This window comes from Silene latifolia, chromosome 1 (assembly GCF_048544455.1).
Source record: "Silene latifolia isolate original U9 population chromosome 1, ASM4854445v1, whole genome shotgun sequence".
In the NCBI taxonomy this organism is placed as follows: domain Eukaryota; kingdom Viridiplantae; phylum Streptophyta; class Magnoliopsida; order Caryophyllales; family Caryophyllaceae; genus Silene; species Silene latifolia.
The window spans coordinates 58,200,021-58,219,816 of NC_133526.1; positions in this window are offsets into that span (position 1 = coordinate 58,200,021).

Consider the following 19,796-nt stretch of genomic DNA (forward strand, 5'->3'; position numbering starts at 1 on the left):
CCTCGGAAGTCCTCCTTCAAAATTCGATCTACACCTTGATTCTTTGGTTCCCTGTCTTCACTTGATCATGCTTGGTTAGCTGAACTTCATGTCTCGGCTAGTGCAAAATGAAATCTCCATCTCAACTCATTAATAGGAAAGCTTGAAATCACCTTTTGAGATGTGTAAACCAAGGTAGAGTTCAACATATCCAAACTAAAATCAAATAGAATTTGTCGGCATATGTCAAAGATTAGTATACAAAATCGGCCTTAAAACTTAATAAACATGCTAAATTGATACAATTGACACGACACAAAACAACTCTATCAATATTCTTCCATATATAATCTTAAATGATTTTAGTAAATATTCTAAATTCATACATACTCCAAAACTAATTATAAGGCCACTAAAATACAAATTAAAAAGTAACTCAAGTTTGATTCTAATCTCAAGCTTCTAAAATTTGAAGACAACAACTAATTCCATAGTATACTATGGCTACAGTACTACTTCTCAAGTATATATATCTTGCATCCTTCTTTGTTGATGCTAAATTTGTTCTCTTCAAGCTACACACACAGAAAGTAACTGTAGACACCTTGTTTCTGCACCTCCCGCTAACCACCCAGTGATGATTGGGCCGCATGTTTGATTATGCGGAGCGATTTATGATATTTTGTAAGTTCGTCGACACGTGATAGCTCAAATAGTCAAGTCAACCTCATGGTCGTCATCTAGGCGCCAATACGGCCATTTTGAAAGTAATTAGAGTTCATTTGGAGCCGAGTCAAAAATCGCTTCCATTTTCTAAACCGTCTAAAACCCGAGTCGAGATATTCTGGAATTTTCCGGAGTAATATTCCTAAATTTTATCTTTTATCACGGGAATATCTACCTTGCGGAATAAGGAAGCTCACATCTTCCCTAATTCCTAAAATCAACCGCGGAAATCTTTCTTGCTGAGGAGGAAACTGCCCAAGAGAGAACGCAGCAGGTACTGCGCCTCTTGGAAAAGTCGCAGTTCCTGCTGCGCCTCTTTCCGGGCTGCTTTTTCTCCAGTTTCCAGATTTCCTCCGGATTCCATTCCTAATTTTACCCTTACCGTAATTCCTCCGTGTGATTAGTATAAATAGAGGCCTCCGCCTCACATATTTCTCATGCGAGTGTCCATCCTTCTCTTCTCCCTTTGCATTCTAAGACCACGCTCTTTCTTTTCGACGCCTACGTGCTTGATCAATCGACCACGTAAGCTCAGATCCTTCTGAGTACCAGTCACGTTTGCATAACTGGCCAATTTGACCACTACACTTCAATCAATTTAATCAACTTTTTCTAATTCCTCTTTAGAGAGCACTTTCATTCTACATTAAGTCGAGCAATCACTAATACGACAACTTAGTTAATCTCGCTTCGTCAAACATGTAAGTCTGAGGGTGTAGAACAAAATTTATGTATTGTATCTTATTTTATATCAATTAATGTACGAGTTTATATCACGAGTATGTTCTAAAACCGTTTTCAAAATCATGTTTTAAAACCCTTTTGACGGAGCAGCAGAGAGACACTGTCGAGAAGAAACGTAATAGATGCTTAGCCATTGTTGCTCTTCTTCTTCTTCTTCCTCGTGTTACTCCTTTGCTTCATTCGAAGGCTTGTTTTTTCTTCTTTATTCCTTTCAAGTTTTATTTATTCACAAACTTATTTTACAAAATCCCTTTCTTATAATTCTTACCTAAATCCCTTATAATCCGATATTTGTGAGTTTTCGTCATTAAATTCGAACCCGGATCCAAGAGGCTCGATTTGTTCATATCCAGTCCCACGAATTCGTCTTTGATACATGTTTTTAATTCTGTTTACCTTTTCTAATTTCCGTTTCTAAATTTGGAGTTTGTATGTAAACCCGTTTTCCGACATCATGTAATAACTAACTCATAAAAATTTGTTTTAATTCATTTTTTTATTGTCCAATGACGGTTTCCGATGCATATAATCTGACTAAAAAACCTTCACTCGAGTTGTATATCAATAATCCGCGCAAATCAACCTAAATCAATTAACGAACCATAACGATTAACAAGTCTGACTTTCACAGTAGGAACCCAACTCAAGAACATTCGCATGAACTGATGCGCCTCTTCTAAGAGACGCAGCAGATGCTGCGTTTGTTCTGAGGTAGCTTCTGCCTCTGAACTCGTCTTCTTCTGACGTAAGTCTTCTAATTAGGTTTTTAACCGGTTATTATCCATGTTATCACTATTAATTCGACATATTTTCATATTTTCATATTCTTTTTTCTTTCTTATTTCAAAATTCTTTTTAAGCATACTTGTGACGTAAATTCAGGTTCAATTTTAATTTACTTCTTGTAATTAATCTATTGCCATTTATCATTCTTGTATGATTTACTTGCTTGGCATTCATATGTAATCAACCTAAATCCAACTTCGACCCTTCAATTAATCCTAAATTGTTTGTTCACCAACATAGTTAATATTTACATGCTAGGACTAATCTGTTGGATGTTGAATCTCATGCATATAATTGACAACATATCAAGTATAAGCAACTTCCCAGATCATTAGTAGAGGCCGCTATCAAGGCGGGCGAGATTGGGTGTTTAAATAAACGAGCTTCCTAATACGTACCCTCACCCCTTACTCAAGATCTCTATGAAAATCCGTGTTCATTGGTATCATGAGAGTCATTCTAGACATAGACTGCTAAGGGTAACGAATTTCTTAGTGTTCATGTCACTACATTATGTCTTGACATGACATGAAGTATTCAAACAGTTCCAATTTTCCATAAAAATTGGTGGCGACTCGACAAATGCAGGCTTGTCAAACCTTTCACCGGTTTCAATGCCTTTCAAATCGGTAACGGCACATGATGTGCCTCGGCCTCGTGCCGGAGTTCCGTGGGAGAAGTGCCGCCGCCTCGAAACCAACGCGCGGGTGGCTGCATCCACAGTTTGGCGACTCCGTTGGGGATGATACACTTAGACTAAGTCTAGTGTTACCTAGGGTGAAACTTAAACAAGGTTAGGGAATAGTTTGTATGAGACAGTTGTCAGTTTTCATTACTCGACCTTCTAAGGTCGTTTTAGCCAACCTTCCTAGGCGTTACCCAACCCATTTGACCAATCGTCCCGTCTGGACGGTGCAAGTTCCTATTTACATCTAAGGATGGATAGCGATTGACGTCAACCATACCACGATACTTACTCATGTTTGTATCAAGAGCTTTTATTACTCGTGCAAATGGACTAGGAACCGACCCGACTCATATTTGACACGGACCTCTCTACTGACCATGGTATGCTGGCTTGGTATGGCAACCCACCCTTTAAACCAAAACCTTCTAAATGCACTCAGCATACCGTTATAATGCCCATGTTTGTGTTTGTAACTTGTATGTTATCACCTTTCATAAACAAAACTCTGACGAAATTTTCAAAAAAAAAATCCTTTCAAAATACAAAAACTTTCAAATTGGCACAAAATCAACAAAGTCAAGTCGAAACTCAGTCAAAATTTCAAAAATATGTCAACTATTTAAAAAAATCAAAAACTTCAAAATCAACACTCCTACAATCAGACAAAATGATTGTTTAGGACAACATTTCAAAATCAAACTTTCTTCTAACTCACGTAATACACACGTGTCAAAGCGTCCATGGTCCCGATGGAAATGGTAATAGTCAAATCCTGGCCGCACTACTCTGTCTTCCGACTAGTCAAGATGTCGCCTATGCTCGCCTCCAAACGATCAAAAATCGCATAGTGGGTGTAGAAGCAAGACTCCCTCCTACGGAGGAACCCATTCCCAACAATGAGGACTCTCCACCATTCATAAATGGATCTTCCCCAATCCTCACTGAAGCTCAAAAGCGTCTCCAATACTTAGAAGAACAATGGATGTATCTCAAAGGGGACGACATGTACAGGGAAAATAGCCGAAAGTACAAAGCGGTAAATGCCCAACTACGAACTAATTTCAACATGACTGACATCCCAAAATTCAAAGGGCACGAAAACCCTCTTAACCACATTCGTGTCTTCAAGGATTACATGTCTATCAAGGGCATCAAGCCAAATATGTTCTTAAGGATCTTTCCTTCATCTCTCGACACTATTCCCAAACAATGGTTCTACTCTCTAGACCACAAGAAGATCTCTTCCTAGGATGATGCAGCCATCGAGTTCACTAAGCAATACACAAATAAGGCCGAAATTCAAGTCAACATGCGCACCTTAGAGGTTCTTACCCAAAATGAAAAGGAAGGATTCACCGACTTCCTAAGTAGGTGGAGGAAGACTAGAACCTAACTAGTGGAGCGTCGAGACGAGGCCACTTGTGTGGAAAAGTTCGTGGACAATCTAAGGCCTATCTATGGAAATCACTTGAGGTTCCAAAACATCAAGTCTTTCAAAGACTTAACAGTGTTAGGTACGAGAATCGAAGATGATATTCGCAGGGACTCTTGTCCAAAATAGTAGGACGCGGATATCAAGGGTCAACATCAACTGAAAATCATTCCCACGGTTCCACTAGCAAGACCGACGATGTCAATCTCGTCGAGTCATCCAAGAAAAACATTACACCAAGGAAGTTCACTGACATCGGTGATACATACACAAATGCACTGAAAAGGTTGATGAAGCAAAGAAGAATCCAACCAATAGGACCTACACCTGACCCGGAAAAGAAGACCAAGTTCTGGGACGATAATGCTTTTTGCGAGTATCACAGGGACAAAGGACATGATATAGAAAACTGTTACAGGCTGAAGCATGCTCTCCAAGACATGATTGAGGATGGACGTTTGCCTATCCCTCCCGCAAGTAAACCTAACAATAAAAAGAATCCTCTTGGAATTCTGACAATATTGGATGAGGAATCCACCTTGGATTGCTCACACCTTATCTCTCCAGTAGAAAATGAGATCAATACGATCGACCATGGAAAAGCCTACTCGACCATCGCACCAACTATCGCTGCTTTTGTCGCATGGGCAAGAAATGTGAGTAGACAAGTTGCTGAACTAGAAGATGTCGTGTCATCTTTGTAAAAGTCGAGAATCCCATCACCAAAAGCCACGCAAATGACCATCACCCTATCCTGTGAATCTATGATGCAAGAGGTCCTTACGGTAGTTGACGATTTGGTTCAACGGATCGTCCATCTGGAATTCGAAATCCTGTACCTTGAAGAGCTCAATTCTATCAATGGCGTTTAGGCTGACGATGATGAAGATGTCTACCTCAAAGAACATCCTTTGGTCAAAATTTTGGAGGATCTTGACATAGATCACCTAACTCGATATGGTCGCTCGTATCAAAATGTCACTCCAGTGCAAACAAATAATTCAACTACAAATGGGAATGTCACATCTCTAAAGGAGAATAATCAAGATTCAGTTACTGACCATTTGATGAAGCAAATGCAGAAGACAAAGGTTGATCTTTCAGTCTGGCAACTAGTTGCTAGCTCATTTCCACATCACCAAGCTTTGCTATATGCATTGGCAAAACTCTACATAGCGTACGATTCTACTCCAAATGATGTGGTCAACCTTGTCCTCCTGGACTCAATCAAGCTAAGTAACCCAGTTACTTTCTCAGATGAAGACTTACCACCTTTCGGCGTCACTCATAATCTAGCTTTGTACATTACGGTAACATGTCTTAAAAAGAATGTACCCATGACACTAGTGAATGATGGTTCTGCAGTGAACGTCATACCAATGAAGACAACTTACAAGCTAGGCATGAAAGAGTCAGACCGGAATCCAACTAATCAAGGTGTTCACGCGTACGATGGGATGCAACATAAGGTGACAGGTCTAATCACTCTTACTATAGCCACTGGACCAATCGAAAGAAAGGTCAACTTCGAAATAGTAGACATCGATGCATCCTTTAACATACTTCTAGGAAGGCCGTGGATTCATGCTTCCAAAGCGGTGACATCCACCTTCATCAAAAGATCAAAATCCCTCTAGATGGTCGAATAGTGACGATCACTTCGCCACCCATTAAAGCCGTCATCGAAAAGATGTCCAACAATCAAGTCATGTCAGGTCCAGTACATGAATTAGGAGGATTTCAAATCATCAACCTTGTGGAAAGAGAATTGAAACCTCTATACTTCAACCCCTACTCCAACTTAGTGGTCAACCACATACTCAAATCCCAGGGAGACTTCCCAGGAATGCCATTAAACCCCATCTAAAACAACACCTTCCCACCATTCAAAGAAGGCCATTCCCAGAAGATACCATTAGGGTTAGGATACAAGCCTACTGTGTCCGAAGCCGTCGAGATGCTTACTCAAGTTCACGAACGCAAAGATCGAGGAATACAAATGTGGCCATTGGTATCACGAGAGTCATTATAGACATAGAATGCTAAGGGTAACGAATTTCTTAGTGTTCATGTCACTACTTTGTGTCTTGACATGACATGAAGTATTCGAACGGTTCCAATTTTCCATAAAAATTTTTGGCGACTCCACAAATGCTGGCTTGTCAAACCTTTCACTGGTTTCAATGCCTTTCAAATCGGTAACGGCCCATGACGAGCCTCGGCCTCGCACCGGAGTTCCGTGGGAGAAGTGTCGCCGCCTCGAAACCAACGCGCGGGTACATGCGGCGCGGGTGGCTGTGTCCTCAGAAACGCACATTTGGTAGCAAAATATAAATACACCTGATACCAGATTTAATTTGAACAAGAAATTTAAACACCTCAATACATAGCACCTGATTTTGAGCATATCAGGCACGATATACACAATTACCTCAAATATAAGTTATTTAAGATATGGAGTATGCTAGATTTTAGAGTGTCAAATGCTGACAAATTTTGAACAACTAAGCGACCTTAGATCTGCAGCCTGCAGGTCTGCTAAATACTGAGCAAGGGGGAGGTTATGTTTTCTGTTGACCCTATAGATTTTCCTCTATGGGGATTTCAAATCATCCTTGGTATGGACTAGCTGGGTAAGTATAGGGCTCATATCGATTGTTATGAAAAAAGGTGTTTATAAAGGACCCAAGGGAGTCAGGGTGTCCTATAATAGTTTCCTAGTTAAGCCAAAAGTGAAGTTGATCTCAACCATCACCTTGAAATCTTGTTGGAGGAAGGGTTTTCTGATGATCTTTGTCACGTATGGGACACACGTATTGAGACACCTGGCGCGATCGATATAGCTATGGTGAATGGGTTTACAGATGTGTTTCCGGAGGAAATTCCGGGTTTGCCACCAAAGAGAGATCTTGAATTTAGTGTGGAACTGAAGCCTGGTATGAGACCTATCTCTGAGGCCCCTTACCGGATAGGACCTAAAGAATTGGAAGAACTGAAGAAGCGGCTGGAGAAGTTGTTAGACAAAGGGTATATCAGGCCAAGTGTATCGCCTTCGGGTGCACCAGTTATATTTGTAAAGAATAAGGATGGGAGTCTAAGACTTTGCATTGACTACAGGGAGCTGGACAATGTCATGATTAAGAATAGGTATCCTCTGCCGCGCATTGACGATCTTTTCGACCAACTCAGTGGATCTGGTATTTTCTCTAAGATTAATTTGACGTCGGGGTACCATCAGCTAAAAATAAAAGACGAAGATATACCAAAAACACCCACTAACACTAGTAGTATCTTGACGCGATGCTATCCCTAACAGTCGGAACAAGTAAGCCAAACAAGCGGCACCCCAAGCATAGGAATCAATCCGATCAATACTATCAAGTAATGGAAACAACTGAGCATTCAACCTATCACCACTCTTATGCATAAAAAGAGTATGCCCCAATAAAATCAAGAGGTAAGTCTGGAACGAGTCATGCTCCTTGCCTCGCTCAACAACTTTCCTCAGCTCTGACATAAGTAAACCACCATTCTTATAGCACAGTGGTACCACCTCGGACTCAAGAACTCCATAAAACCTAGCAATCTTCCCCCTCAAACCACTATCATCGGCCTCAGCCATACCGTCTACAAACACCCGGTCACCACTAACACGTAACCCAAGAATCTACTCAACATCGTGGAGCATGATACTAATCTCTCCAAAAGGCATGACGAAATTGTTAGTATCTGGCTGCCACCTCTCGATAAAAGCACTAAGGAGGTTATCGTCTAGACCAGTGGTAAAACAGCCCCTCAAAACCCCAAGCTGGCTCGTCTCTACCCTAGCGGCAACAACCTCGAGGATATATATCTCCCTAATCTCCCTCGCAACTTTCGGCCTCTCATAGCACTTGAGCTACGATCTCATCTTCTCCAAGTTAGGCTCCAACCAACTCTTGAATGCAACCTGTCCCGCAAAACTCTGTAAGACGGAACTGTTACTAGGACCACCAGGAACGAGTTCTCTCAGGACCCAAGAAGTATCCCTCTTTGGCCTCGCCGTGTCCATGCTCGAGGACGTCTCTCTAACAGTCAAATAACGTCCTCTAGGATCCCGAGTCAACCTCTAAGTCAACACTCTCTGGGATGATGGGTTCTCTACGACCTGATACTGTCCAACATCCTCGTCCTCCGACCCCTTATCCGACGGCTCCTCCTCTCCAACATACCGGTAACTAGCGGCAACCTCCCATGATCTCGCCTCCTCCAAATCACTACGAACGTGACCAGGAGTAGGCATCATAACCATGCGAGTCGGCTCTCTAAGTGGCGGTGGCTGTGGGTGGGCATGCTTAACTCGCAAACAATGCTTTGACATCATGACATTCTGGCCAAAGATACGGTCGTGTCCAGGTAGCGTAGGCGGATGTTGCATAATGACCATTCCTCTATCTTTTCGATCTCTCATCTTCATTAAACAAATAATAAAATGTTAGAAATTAACCCACACCGACTAGAAAACATAAATAATTTAAAAAATCGGCAAATAAACGCATTAAACACGGTTTAAAAAAAAAAATTGAACGAACCATGGACGAAATGTTCAGATTCAACAATCGATCATGGACCAAACAAGGAGATTCAACATTTGACCATGGACGAAAGTTGAATCTCAACGTTTGACCATGGATCAAACGAAGAGACTCAACGTTCACCATGGTGTAAACGTTGATTTTCAACATTTGCCATGGTTCCAACGTTGACATCCAACGTTTGTCCATCGAGCCAACGTTGAATCTTCACGTTTCCTCCATAGTTGACTGTTAGATCTCAACGTTTCCCCCTTCCCCAAATTCAACCTCCATAATTTCGACACCAACAATAACAAAATCGAAACAAAATTCACCCTATTTCGCCAACAACAACACCACAATTACAAACAATGATGAAATCAACAACATACAAACTAATTAACAAAACAAACTAAACCTAATTCAAAGCTAATTCAATTAAATTGAATTAAAGCAAAAACAAATAATTAATTCAATTAACTAACAAAAACAAACAACTAATTCAATTAACAACAACAATAAGGGAAAGGGAAGGGAAACATACAAATCTAATCGATTTATTCACAACCAAGCTAATTTAAGAAACTTCTTATGGGATGGAAAGGTTGAGCATATGAGGGTACCTCTGGTCAGTTGGGATAAAGTGTGCTCACCAAAAGAGGAAGGTGGTTTGGGTATTAGAAATAGTCTGGTGTGGAATAGTGCTGCAGCGGGGAAGCTCGTCTGGTGGATTTACTTTAGTCCTGATAAGCTTTGGGTTAAGTGGGTCAACCAGATATATTTAAAGGGTAAACCATGGACTGAATATGTCCCTAGTGGTGATGTCAGCTGGGGTTGTAAGAACATTTGTAGAGTCAGAGATAAGTTGAGTCCAGGTTATGTTCAAGGGCAGTGGCTACTGGATCTTAGGGGTTATTGATACGTGCATTTTATATAGTCTTTTTGCCCTTATTTTGCACGTATTTCCATTTACTTTTGTACTGTTTCATATTGCATTATGCCCCGAAATAGCTACTTTGGTTCGTTTGGTCTGTTTTATAGGAATGAACCTGAAAGTAGTGGAATCGTACCCTTTTTGTCCTGTTTTGCATGCATTTTGAGGAGACGGAAATTTTAGAGCGAGATACTGCATTGGGATGCGTGAAAGAATGGTCAACAAAGTCGTCGGCAACGAGTTGAAGCTGATTTTGGAGGAAGAACCCTCGATCGAATGGTTTTCTTGGTCGATCGAGTGGTTTCACATGCTGAGGAGGTCGATCGAGTATTTTATTGTACTCGATCGAAATGCTTGAAATCAGGTTTACTCGATCGAGTAACATTTTTGGTCGATCGAGTGGTTTACTTGCTGAAGTCCTCGATCGAGTTGTCTCAAACTACTCGATCGAGAGGATTGGTGTTTCACGGGCCTTAATTAACCCGTGATTGCTTATTTTAGTAATGGACTTTGTTATTTTCTATTTAAGCGTGAACTAATTAGGTCATTAGCACTTCTTATCTACGTTTTACACTGCTTAATACTTGTATTACGCCACTTTCTCTTCTCTTAATCTTTCCCTTAAACTCTTCACTGTAAACTTTGCTTTTGGGATTATTTTGCTCGGATCTTGTTGTTCTTTACGCCGGAATTCTTGCTATTGTAATCTCTTTCTCCTTTTGATCTTAATTTCATCACTTATTGCTTTAATTCTCTTGTTCTATTCTCTTAATTTCTGCCCTAATTTGTTTATGCAATTTTATTATTGTTTCATCATGCCTTATATTAGTTATTTCATTATTATCAATCTTGACAACGTTAATAGCATGAGTAGCTAAATTCATTCATGTTGGGATTAGGGGATCTATGGTAGAAATGTGACGATGTAGCGAATAGGTTAGATGACTTATTTGTGAGAATCTATACCCATGGCAATTTAATTATAATACCGACTTAGTTGAGTGCACGCTTCTAAGTTACCCTTTAATCTGGTTAAATTTCTTCCTGGATCGGAATATTGGACTAAACAAACCTGCTATGAATAGTAGACTACCCTGACGAGGACGGAAGTTAAGTTAGTGGAAATCTAGGATAGAAAGTGGACCGGAAGGACCTTTCAATATCCGTCTCACGGTAAATTATCTAGACTATTTGCAGTTGAGTCATTAGACTACCGTAGTGAACCTAAATCTCGACATGTTCCCTCTTTATTGATCACCCTTATTCATATTTTCTGTCTTTATTACTCTTTCCTTATTGCTCTTTCCCTTAAGCCTTTTAGTTCAGGAAACCAATTTACAACCCCCATTTTGTGACCGAATAGACGGACCTTTAACAGATATCTTGCCTCCCTGTGGAGATCGACCCGACTTCCCTAGCTATATTAGTTAGTGCCAGTTGGTTATTTTTGGTAGGTACACGACTAGCTTGTCAAATTTTGGCGCCGTTGTCGGGGAGGCAATAGCCCTATCTGTTTTTGTTTTCGTTTATTTTTATCCGTCTCAGGGAATTTTTATTCCTTGAGACAGCTCTCATTTATCTCTTTCAGTGTTGTGTACGCCCAGGTCAAACAGGTCGGAGTTAGTTTCAGCTGATTCTGATCCAGAGAGACTGTTTAGGCATAGACTTCGTCTGCAAAGAGAACGTCGAAAGGAAGACTTGAGTACTTTTGAACCCGAGCTACAACATTTTCTATTCGCAGAAGATCAGTCTTTAGAAGAAGATAATCTCATTTCTGCTAACCAACCAGTAAAGATGCCGAATATTGCAAGTCACTCAGAGCCTACAGCATCCTCTATTCCTAAAGGTTTTAACCTCCAGACTGAGGACGGCAAAACCTTTGATATCCATCCGTCCTACATTAATCTGGGGGAGAGAAACTTGTTTAGGGGTGTGGCGGGTGAAGACCCAAGGAAGCACATAGAGGTCTTTACTGATTACTGCTCTACTATTCCCGCTACAAAGGGAGTAACTCAAGACAAGCTAAAGGAGGTGTTATTTCCTTTTTCACTGACTGACTCAGCCCGTGAGTGGTTGACCGATTTGGACCATACAGCTGCTGGTATCACCAACTGGGAAACTCTCGCGCTTGCCTTCTATAAAAGATATTTCCCTTCGCAGCGCACTAATCAGCTGAGGGTGAAGATTACCAGTTTCAAGCAGGCACCTGACGAGACTTTCTATAAAGCTTGGTGTCGGTTCAAGAGGTTGGTGAGGTCTCTTCCTCACCATGGTTTTGATCCATGGTTTCTGTCCAATCAGTTCTACAATGGGTTGTACGATGACCACAGAGCTATACTTGACGCCTCATCCAACGGAAGATTTCAAAAGAATACCGATGATGATAAGGGGTGGGCCATTATTGAGGAGATGGCGACCCATTGTGCTGAATATGGGAACCCACGGGACGGTATTCGAACAGTCCATTCAGTTGACAAGGCAGTTGTGGCTCAACTGGAAGCCATGAATGCTAGGTTTGATAGATTTGAGCTGCAAAATGCTGGGGAGCCACAGACGGTTCATTTGCTGACTAGACAGGAAACTGTCATTTGTGAGAGATGTGGAGGAGATGACGGTCATACTGCTATTGACTCTCTCACGAAGAAAGAACATGTCCTTGCTTTTCAACAATACACGTAAGGAGGGGGTTCTTATTATAACAACCAAGGGGCTATCCATCCCAATTTGAGGTGGACAAGTCAAAATGTGCTCAATCGAACTCCTCCACCACAGCAGCAGCCATATGTCCCTCCTCATAAGGCTCAACAAGGCTTTCAAAAGCCTCTTTCCTTTCCTCCTCCCAATCAAGGTGCATCATCTTCAGGTGGGGTAAGTGAGCTATCTGAGTTAAAGACGATGTTGCAGTCGTTGACAAAGCAATGGCAGTTAAGTGACCAACAGAAAGAAGCATCCATCAAGTCACTTGAAACTCAAGTTGCTCAGTTAGCAGCTAACCAGTCCACGAGGAAACAAGGTCATTTGCCGTCTCAAGCTGATAAGAATCCACATGAGATAGTGAATTTGATTAATTTGAGGAGCGGTCGTTCTTATGAAGGACCAAAATTATCTGATGACAAGGATATTTCAGACCCGAGGAAGGAAGTGAATGACAATGAACAGTCATTTGTAGCTGAAAAAGACTTAACCACGAAGAAAATACTCGATCGACTAGTTTCAGGGGGTCGATCGAGTAAAACCGATGACGAAAGGACTCGATTGAGTGGAATTTTTACTCGATCGAGTGAACATGATAAAGAAGAGGTCGATCGAGAGGTGTAAACAGCTCGATCGAGTGATATTGTTGATGAAACTGTTCGATCGAATGGTAATTTTGCTCGATCGAACACTGCTGATATTAGAGACCTCGATCGAGAGCCTGCTAGTGCTCGATCGAGTGATATTTCACCAGGAAGGACTCGATCGAGAGGCAAAAAGTCTCGATCGAGTGATAAGGAGCTTGATCCAGCTGATACGTTGGAAGAAAGAAACAAAGGGCTCGAGATACCTATTACCGTGCCCTTCCCAAGGCGATTACAGAACACGAAGGCCAATCAACAGTTCGGTAAATTTCCTGAGCTCCTGAAAAGCTTGCAGGTGACTGTTCCATTCGCCGAATTGCTAACACAGGTACCCTCTTATTTAAAATTTATGAAAGAAATTTTATCACGTAAAAGCACATTAATGATCATGAGACGGTAGCTTTGACCGAGGTAGGGACTGCCCTAGTTCAAAATAAGCTACCTCCTAAATAGTCAGACCCGGGTAGTTTCTCAATTCCGTGTCATATAGGTACCCATTTGATTGATAACGCGCTATGCGATCTTGGTGCTAGCGTGAGCGTCTTACCTCTGTCTCTTGCTAAGAGACTTGGTTTGACTAAATTTAATTGCACGAACATGACTGTACAGATGGCCAACCGTAGTATATCACGGCCGTTAGGTGTCATTGAGGACATACCTGTTAAAATCGGGAGAATATTTATTCCCGTTGATTTGTAGTGCTTGACATACCCGAGGACACTCACACCCCTATTATTTTAGGGAGACCATTTTTATTCACTGCTCGTGCAGTGATAGATGTCGGGGGCAAGACACTAACAGTTCAGGTAGGAGACGAAGAATTAATTTTCCATCAGTCTCAGTCTCGTAGGGCTCCCATGCAAGCTCAACCTTGCAATGCCCTTTCCTCTACTGACCCTCATGCTGACACTCCATATGAAAATTTAGAATTTTGTGCTGCTATTGTGACCCCTCTGCCTCAGACTGAGAGCAAAAAGGAGGAGAATTCGTCTGTTTTCCTTGCTGTAGGTACAGATGAAACAGTTGCAGGAGTTGTCAAGGGTCCTTGTGCAATTAAAATCAATCAAATTGGGGGTGACAACGTCAAAGCTGGTGAGAAAGAAAAAGGAACGAGAAAAGTTCGTGCGTATGTGGACGTCAACTATTCTCCTCCTAATGGTTCAAATTCAAGCTCGTGGAGAATGAAGAGGACGGTTAATGATGCCGAAGGGACGTCCTCCAGTCAGAAGCCCTCCGCGGGGCTACTGAATTGTCTTGAGAAATGAGCAGGGAAATGCCCCGTGTAACAATTTGTAAAAACTAATTTTAAATTTCCGTTGAATTTCTTTATTGCATTTATTAGGACTATTAAAATTTAAACATTTTTAGTATAGTTAGAAAGACTATAGACTGTTATTTTTGTGATTTGGTATATTGGGATATGTTTGCGAATGTTTTTATGCAGGTTTGGGGAGATTGTACGCAACTTGGATGACTCACATGAAGAAAAGACACTCGATCGAATACTCTTTGTACTCGATCGAGGGGAATTTGCAGGGAAAGGTTCGATCGAGGACTTTACAGATGTTCGATCGAAAAGGCAAAAAGAGGGAGTTCTCGATCGAGTAACTTTTTACTCGATCGAGTGAACTGATGCTGAAACTCCTCGATCGAGTGGTTTCAAATCACTCGATCGAGTGAAATTGAAAATCCCGCGCAGGAAGTATCTCTTAAACTCCCTATTTTTTCATTCTTTCTTATTTCTCTTTCATTTCTTCGTCCCCTTTTGCGAAAATCCTCCCAAAACCTCCATTAATCTTGCCCATTACCAAATCCAACACCTACAAATTACTCTTTGCAATTAATACGACATTTGCCCTCTAATCTGCCCCTTGAATTTGCTTGTTTGCACGATCAATTTGGGTTTCTAGGGTTGCGGTTTTCGGTTCGAAAAATCGCCATTTGCATCTTTTCCAGTCGTTTTTCTTGCTTAATTTGTGGGTCTTATTATCAAGTAAGTACTTCCTTTACTTCATCGTTGTTTAATTGCGTTAACTTTACCATTTATGAAGTAATTTGGGAAATTAGGGTTAGGGTGCACCAAAGTCGAAATTTTCGACTGTAATTGGGGCTTTCTGTTTAAATTGCTTCATTTGATGATTGTTCCCCTTTACCTCATCGCTGATTATTTGTTTATTTCGAATTTCTGAGGTGAAATTGGGAATTAAGGTGCATAATAGTCGAAAATTCCGACTGTTTAAGGGAACTTCTGCTGTTTAATTGTTAATTGTTTACCCTTTCCCGTTCCTTACTTGATTAGGATGGACAGTAGCTCAATGCCCTCTTACAGTTCGTCTGTTAGTCCGTCCTTGACTGAGACGGTGGTCCCTGCTGTCACCACCGTCTCCACTTCTGTTAATACCACTGCCACTGCTCTTGTGTTCCTTGTTACGTCGGTTGGTACTGTCGTTACTGCTGCTAGCCCCGTCTCAGCTTCCACCTCCGTCACAGCTTCTGTTTTTGCTAGCACTGCTGCTAGCCCTTCTTCCTCTGTGTCGGTTTCTGCTGCTTCTTCTATTGCAGCTACAGCTAGTACTTCAGGTACGGTGACCACCCCTGCGGCGTGGTCACCCGCAGTCACAGCTGCTTACCGGGCGGCTCTAGTACCTCGTCCCGTCGGAGGACGGGCTTCTACTTAAGGTTCTAGAGGCCGGGGTCGTACACAAGCTACACCTACTCCTGGCCGATATGCTGGTCGTGTTACCATCCGAGGGGACGACTCCCTCGACTCGCACCCCGACTACCCCCAGGTAATTTTTGTTAACGGTATTCATCGCACTAGATTTTATGCTTTCCTTGACTGTGACTTTCTCCCGACTCGCTTTTTGTACCGTTCGTCACTTGAGAGGTTTGGTATCTACGAGCCGGTGTGTGAGATTTTGAGGGGTACGGGGATGGCTGGACTTGTGACCATGAGTGCCTACACCTTCAGGGAGTTAACCCTTGAATTCTTCAGCTCCTTTACCTTCTCCTCCGGGGCACACGACGTTGCCCCTACTTGTGCTTCTGTGTCTTTCCGGTTGTTCAACCGGACTTTTTCTTTGACTTTGGAGGAGTTTGGTACTAGACTTGGCCTTTCCTTTACGGGCGCCACTGCCGCCCCTAGGAAGGTCATCCGTCAGCTTTGGCGGACTTTGGCACAGACTACATACGAGGAGCGCTGGCTCGCTCAGGTCCACCTTCCCCCTGCCCGTTACTTCCTGCGACTGATGGGAAGTACTATTTTTGGCCGAAGGGAGCCAAACAACGTGACTAACACCGAGCTTTCTATTCTGGGCGGATACCTGAACATTGACAGCGAGGGCCCCTTTGCCCTCAACATTGCTTACCTGACCGCCCAGTACTTCCAGTCTCAAGGGGAGAAGGCCACGGGCACCATTTTCTGTGGTGGCATAGCCACCTTCCTTGCTCGTTCTCTCCTCCCTGCTTTACCCCGTCACTTACCGTACATACCGGGAGATAGGTTCCTGGACCTAGCATCTATGTTGTCCATGACTTGGCTAATTTCTGACTACCGGACTTGGAAGATTAGTGGTTCCTTGTCCGAGGACCTTCCTTGCACCACCCTTCATCGCCTCGTCCCCTTGCCCACTGTTAGGGGCAGGTTACCACCACTGTTACCCATGTACCACCTACCGCTCCGACCACCTACTACCTTGCCCGCTTCTAGGAAGCGGCGTCGACCTGAGACCGGAGAGGGATCCACACCTTCTACGGGTGGCCAGACTTCTACGACCACTCCTACCCCGATCCCTAATCCTACTACTCCTACTCCTGCGCCCGACCAGATACAGGCACAGCCGGTTCTTCCAGCTAATTTTGTTTCTCCTCCACCCTTTGAGGCGTCTGCGGTCATGGACCAAGGGCGTCGTGACAGTTTGTTGCTTGAGATAGCACAGAGACAGGCTCGTATGGAGAGGGATATAGCTCTTACTTTGTTCCCTCTGTACGAGTATCACATGAGGCGACACCATCCCATTCCAGAGGGTTGGCCACACCCGTCCTTCGACCGGTACCCAGTTGAGGGGTACCCTGAGTCAGCTAGTGAGAAGGAGGAGGAGGACGCAGCAGCGGCGGCAGCGAGAGCTCAGGCTGAGCAGAGGAGGAGGAGGAGGAGAGAGCAGGAGGAGGACCCGAACTTCACAGTGACGGTGGAGGACGGGACAGAGGAGGCCGACGTGTAGCTACTGGTCTACTCACTTTCCCAGCTTTCAGACTGGTTTGGGCAAGTTTGTATTTTGTATGTATATTCTCGCTTTTTTATTTTCTTTTGTCTCCTTTTTATTTTATTGTTTTCATTTATTTATTGGTTGTATATTCCCGTTCCCCTGTATTTATCTGCTGGTGTATGCTGGAGGACAACGAGGGCGTTGTCCGTTTTGGTTTGGGGAGGGTAATGCATCATTTGAGTCTGCATTTGCATTTATTTTGCATTCACGTTTCTATTTTCAGCTTGCATTGTATTTATTTATTTCATAAGATCATAAAATCCAAAAAAAATTAGAAAATTCAAAAAAATTAATAAAATATTCACGTTTATTTTTGCATATAGGTTGAGTCGGAACGGTCGATTTCCGTGATGATATCGCACTTTAACTTGTCATTTTACTTAAGCCTTGCACTTTCATTGATGGTTATTAGCCGAGTCTTACGCATAATCTACGAGTTTTTGTTCAAATATAGCTGACTGTTTAGACTTGACCTGATAAATTGGCAACCTACTTTACAATTTCTGAGATTTAGAGCCTTATAATTGGTGACATTCATGACCGGTTTACACAGGAATTGAGAGTAGTACTCCTTGCATAGCATGTTCATCATTTTTGCACTTATATGACATTCGATTTCTTGTCAAATGCATACATTCGGGTCTGTGGTCGGTGTCACATGCAGGAAGGTGCTTGCAAATTTTCCCTTTTCTTACATTTTTCACCCATTTAGCTCCACTTAAGCCAAACTTAGCCTTTTTGACCCATTAGCTACATCCAAAACTGAGCCTGCCCAATCAAGCTAGTTTAGTATGTCTTTTGTGGTATGTTTTTCCGTCTGCAAGTTTAGCCCGTGTGTATATTGATTGGAGTTGATGGAGAATGAAGGAAGGGAGGATGAAAAGAAAAATGGAAACAAAAAATTGAAAAAAAAAAAGAAAGACGTGAAGGAAAAAAAAAATAAAAAAAAATAAAAAAAAAGTGGTGATTCACGTGTAAGATCAGAAGGTAAGAAAAGTTTGGAAAAATTTATTTGATTTGTTTTGGTTGTTTAATTAAGACGGTATTAAAAAAAAGGGAAGTTTGTGACCGTCTCACTCCTCTGTTCCTATTCATATATTTTTGAGGAGATAGTGTATTTGGATGTTGAGTGTGTGCCAAATGAAGGGCACTTGTGTTTATTTTTCAGTCAGTTGAGATTCGGACGGTTTTATATGGTCTTGTTTAGGAACTAGCTTGGCGCTTTTACCTCCACATTTCCATAATTTATTTTGCCTTTTTTCACCTGAACCTCACTTTCCCATATCATTTGTAAGCCCTCGGCTGTGACGGACATTGTTGGTTGGAATGTGTGCATTAGTACTCGAATCGTCTTTCATTTTTGTTGCATGCATGTTATGTAGGCCGCAGTTTAGGTGAATGACTGTTTCTCTTTCTCTCTTTTACATAATAATTCACCCTTTGCTTCATGAGAGAAGAGTGACCACGTGAGAGTCCGATTTTGTTGGTCTTGCAAGGTCGATAGGTGAGCTTTATTTCTGAACATCTTATAACTCGTTTGCGTATTGACTGCTGTAGCTGTAACTGTTGATTTCTGTTGCATTAAATTGGTTCAAGTAGACAAGTTATAGCTAGCTCTGAGTTATCATTTCCGTTCCATTAGTTTGCATTTAGTTTACTCGAGGACGAGTAAAGGTTCGGTTTGGGGAGATTTGATACGTGCATTTTATATAGTCTTTTTGGCCTTATTTTGCACGTATTTCCATGTACTTTTGTACCGTTTTATATTGCATTATGCCCCGAAATGGCTACTTTGGTTCGTTTGGTCTGTTTTATAGGAATGAACCTGAAAGTAGTGGAATCGTACCCTTTTCGTCCTGTTTTGCATGCATTTTGAGGAGACGGGAATTTTAGAGCGAGATATTGCATTGGGATGCGTGAAAGAATGGTCAACAAAGCTGTCGGCAACGAGTTGAAGCTGATTTTGGAGGAAGAACCCTCGATCGAATGGTTTTCTTGGTCGATCGAGTGGTTTCACATGCTGAGGAGGTCGATCGAGTATTTTATTGTACTCGATCGAAATGCTGGAAATCAGGTTTACTCGATCGAGTAACATTTTTTGTCGATCGAGTGGTTTACTTGCTGAAGTCCTCGATCGAGTTGTCTCAAACTACTCGATCGAGAGGATTGGTGTTTCACGGGTCTTAATTAACCCGTGATTGCTTATTTTAGTTATGGACTTTGTTATTTTCTATTTAAGCGTGAACTAATTAGGTCATTAGCACTTCTTATCTACGTTTTACACTGCTTAATACTTGTATTACGCCACTTTCTCTTCTCTTAATCTTTACCTTAAACTCTTCACTGTA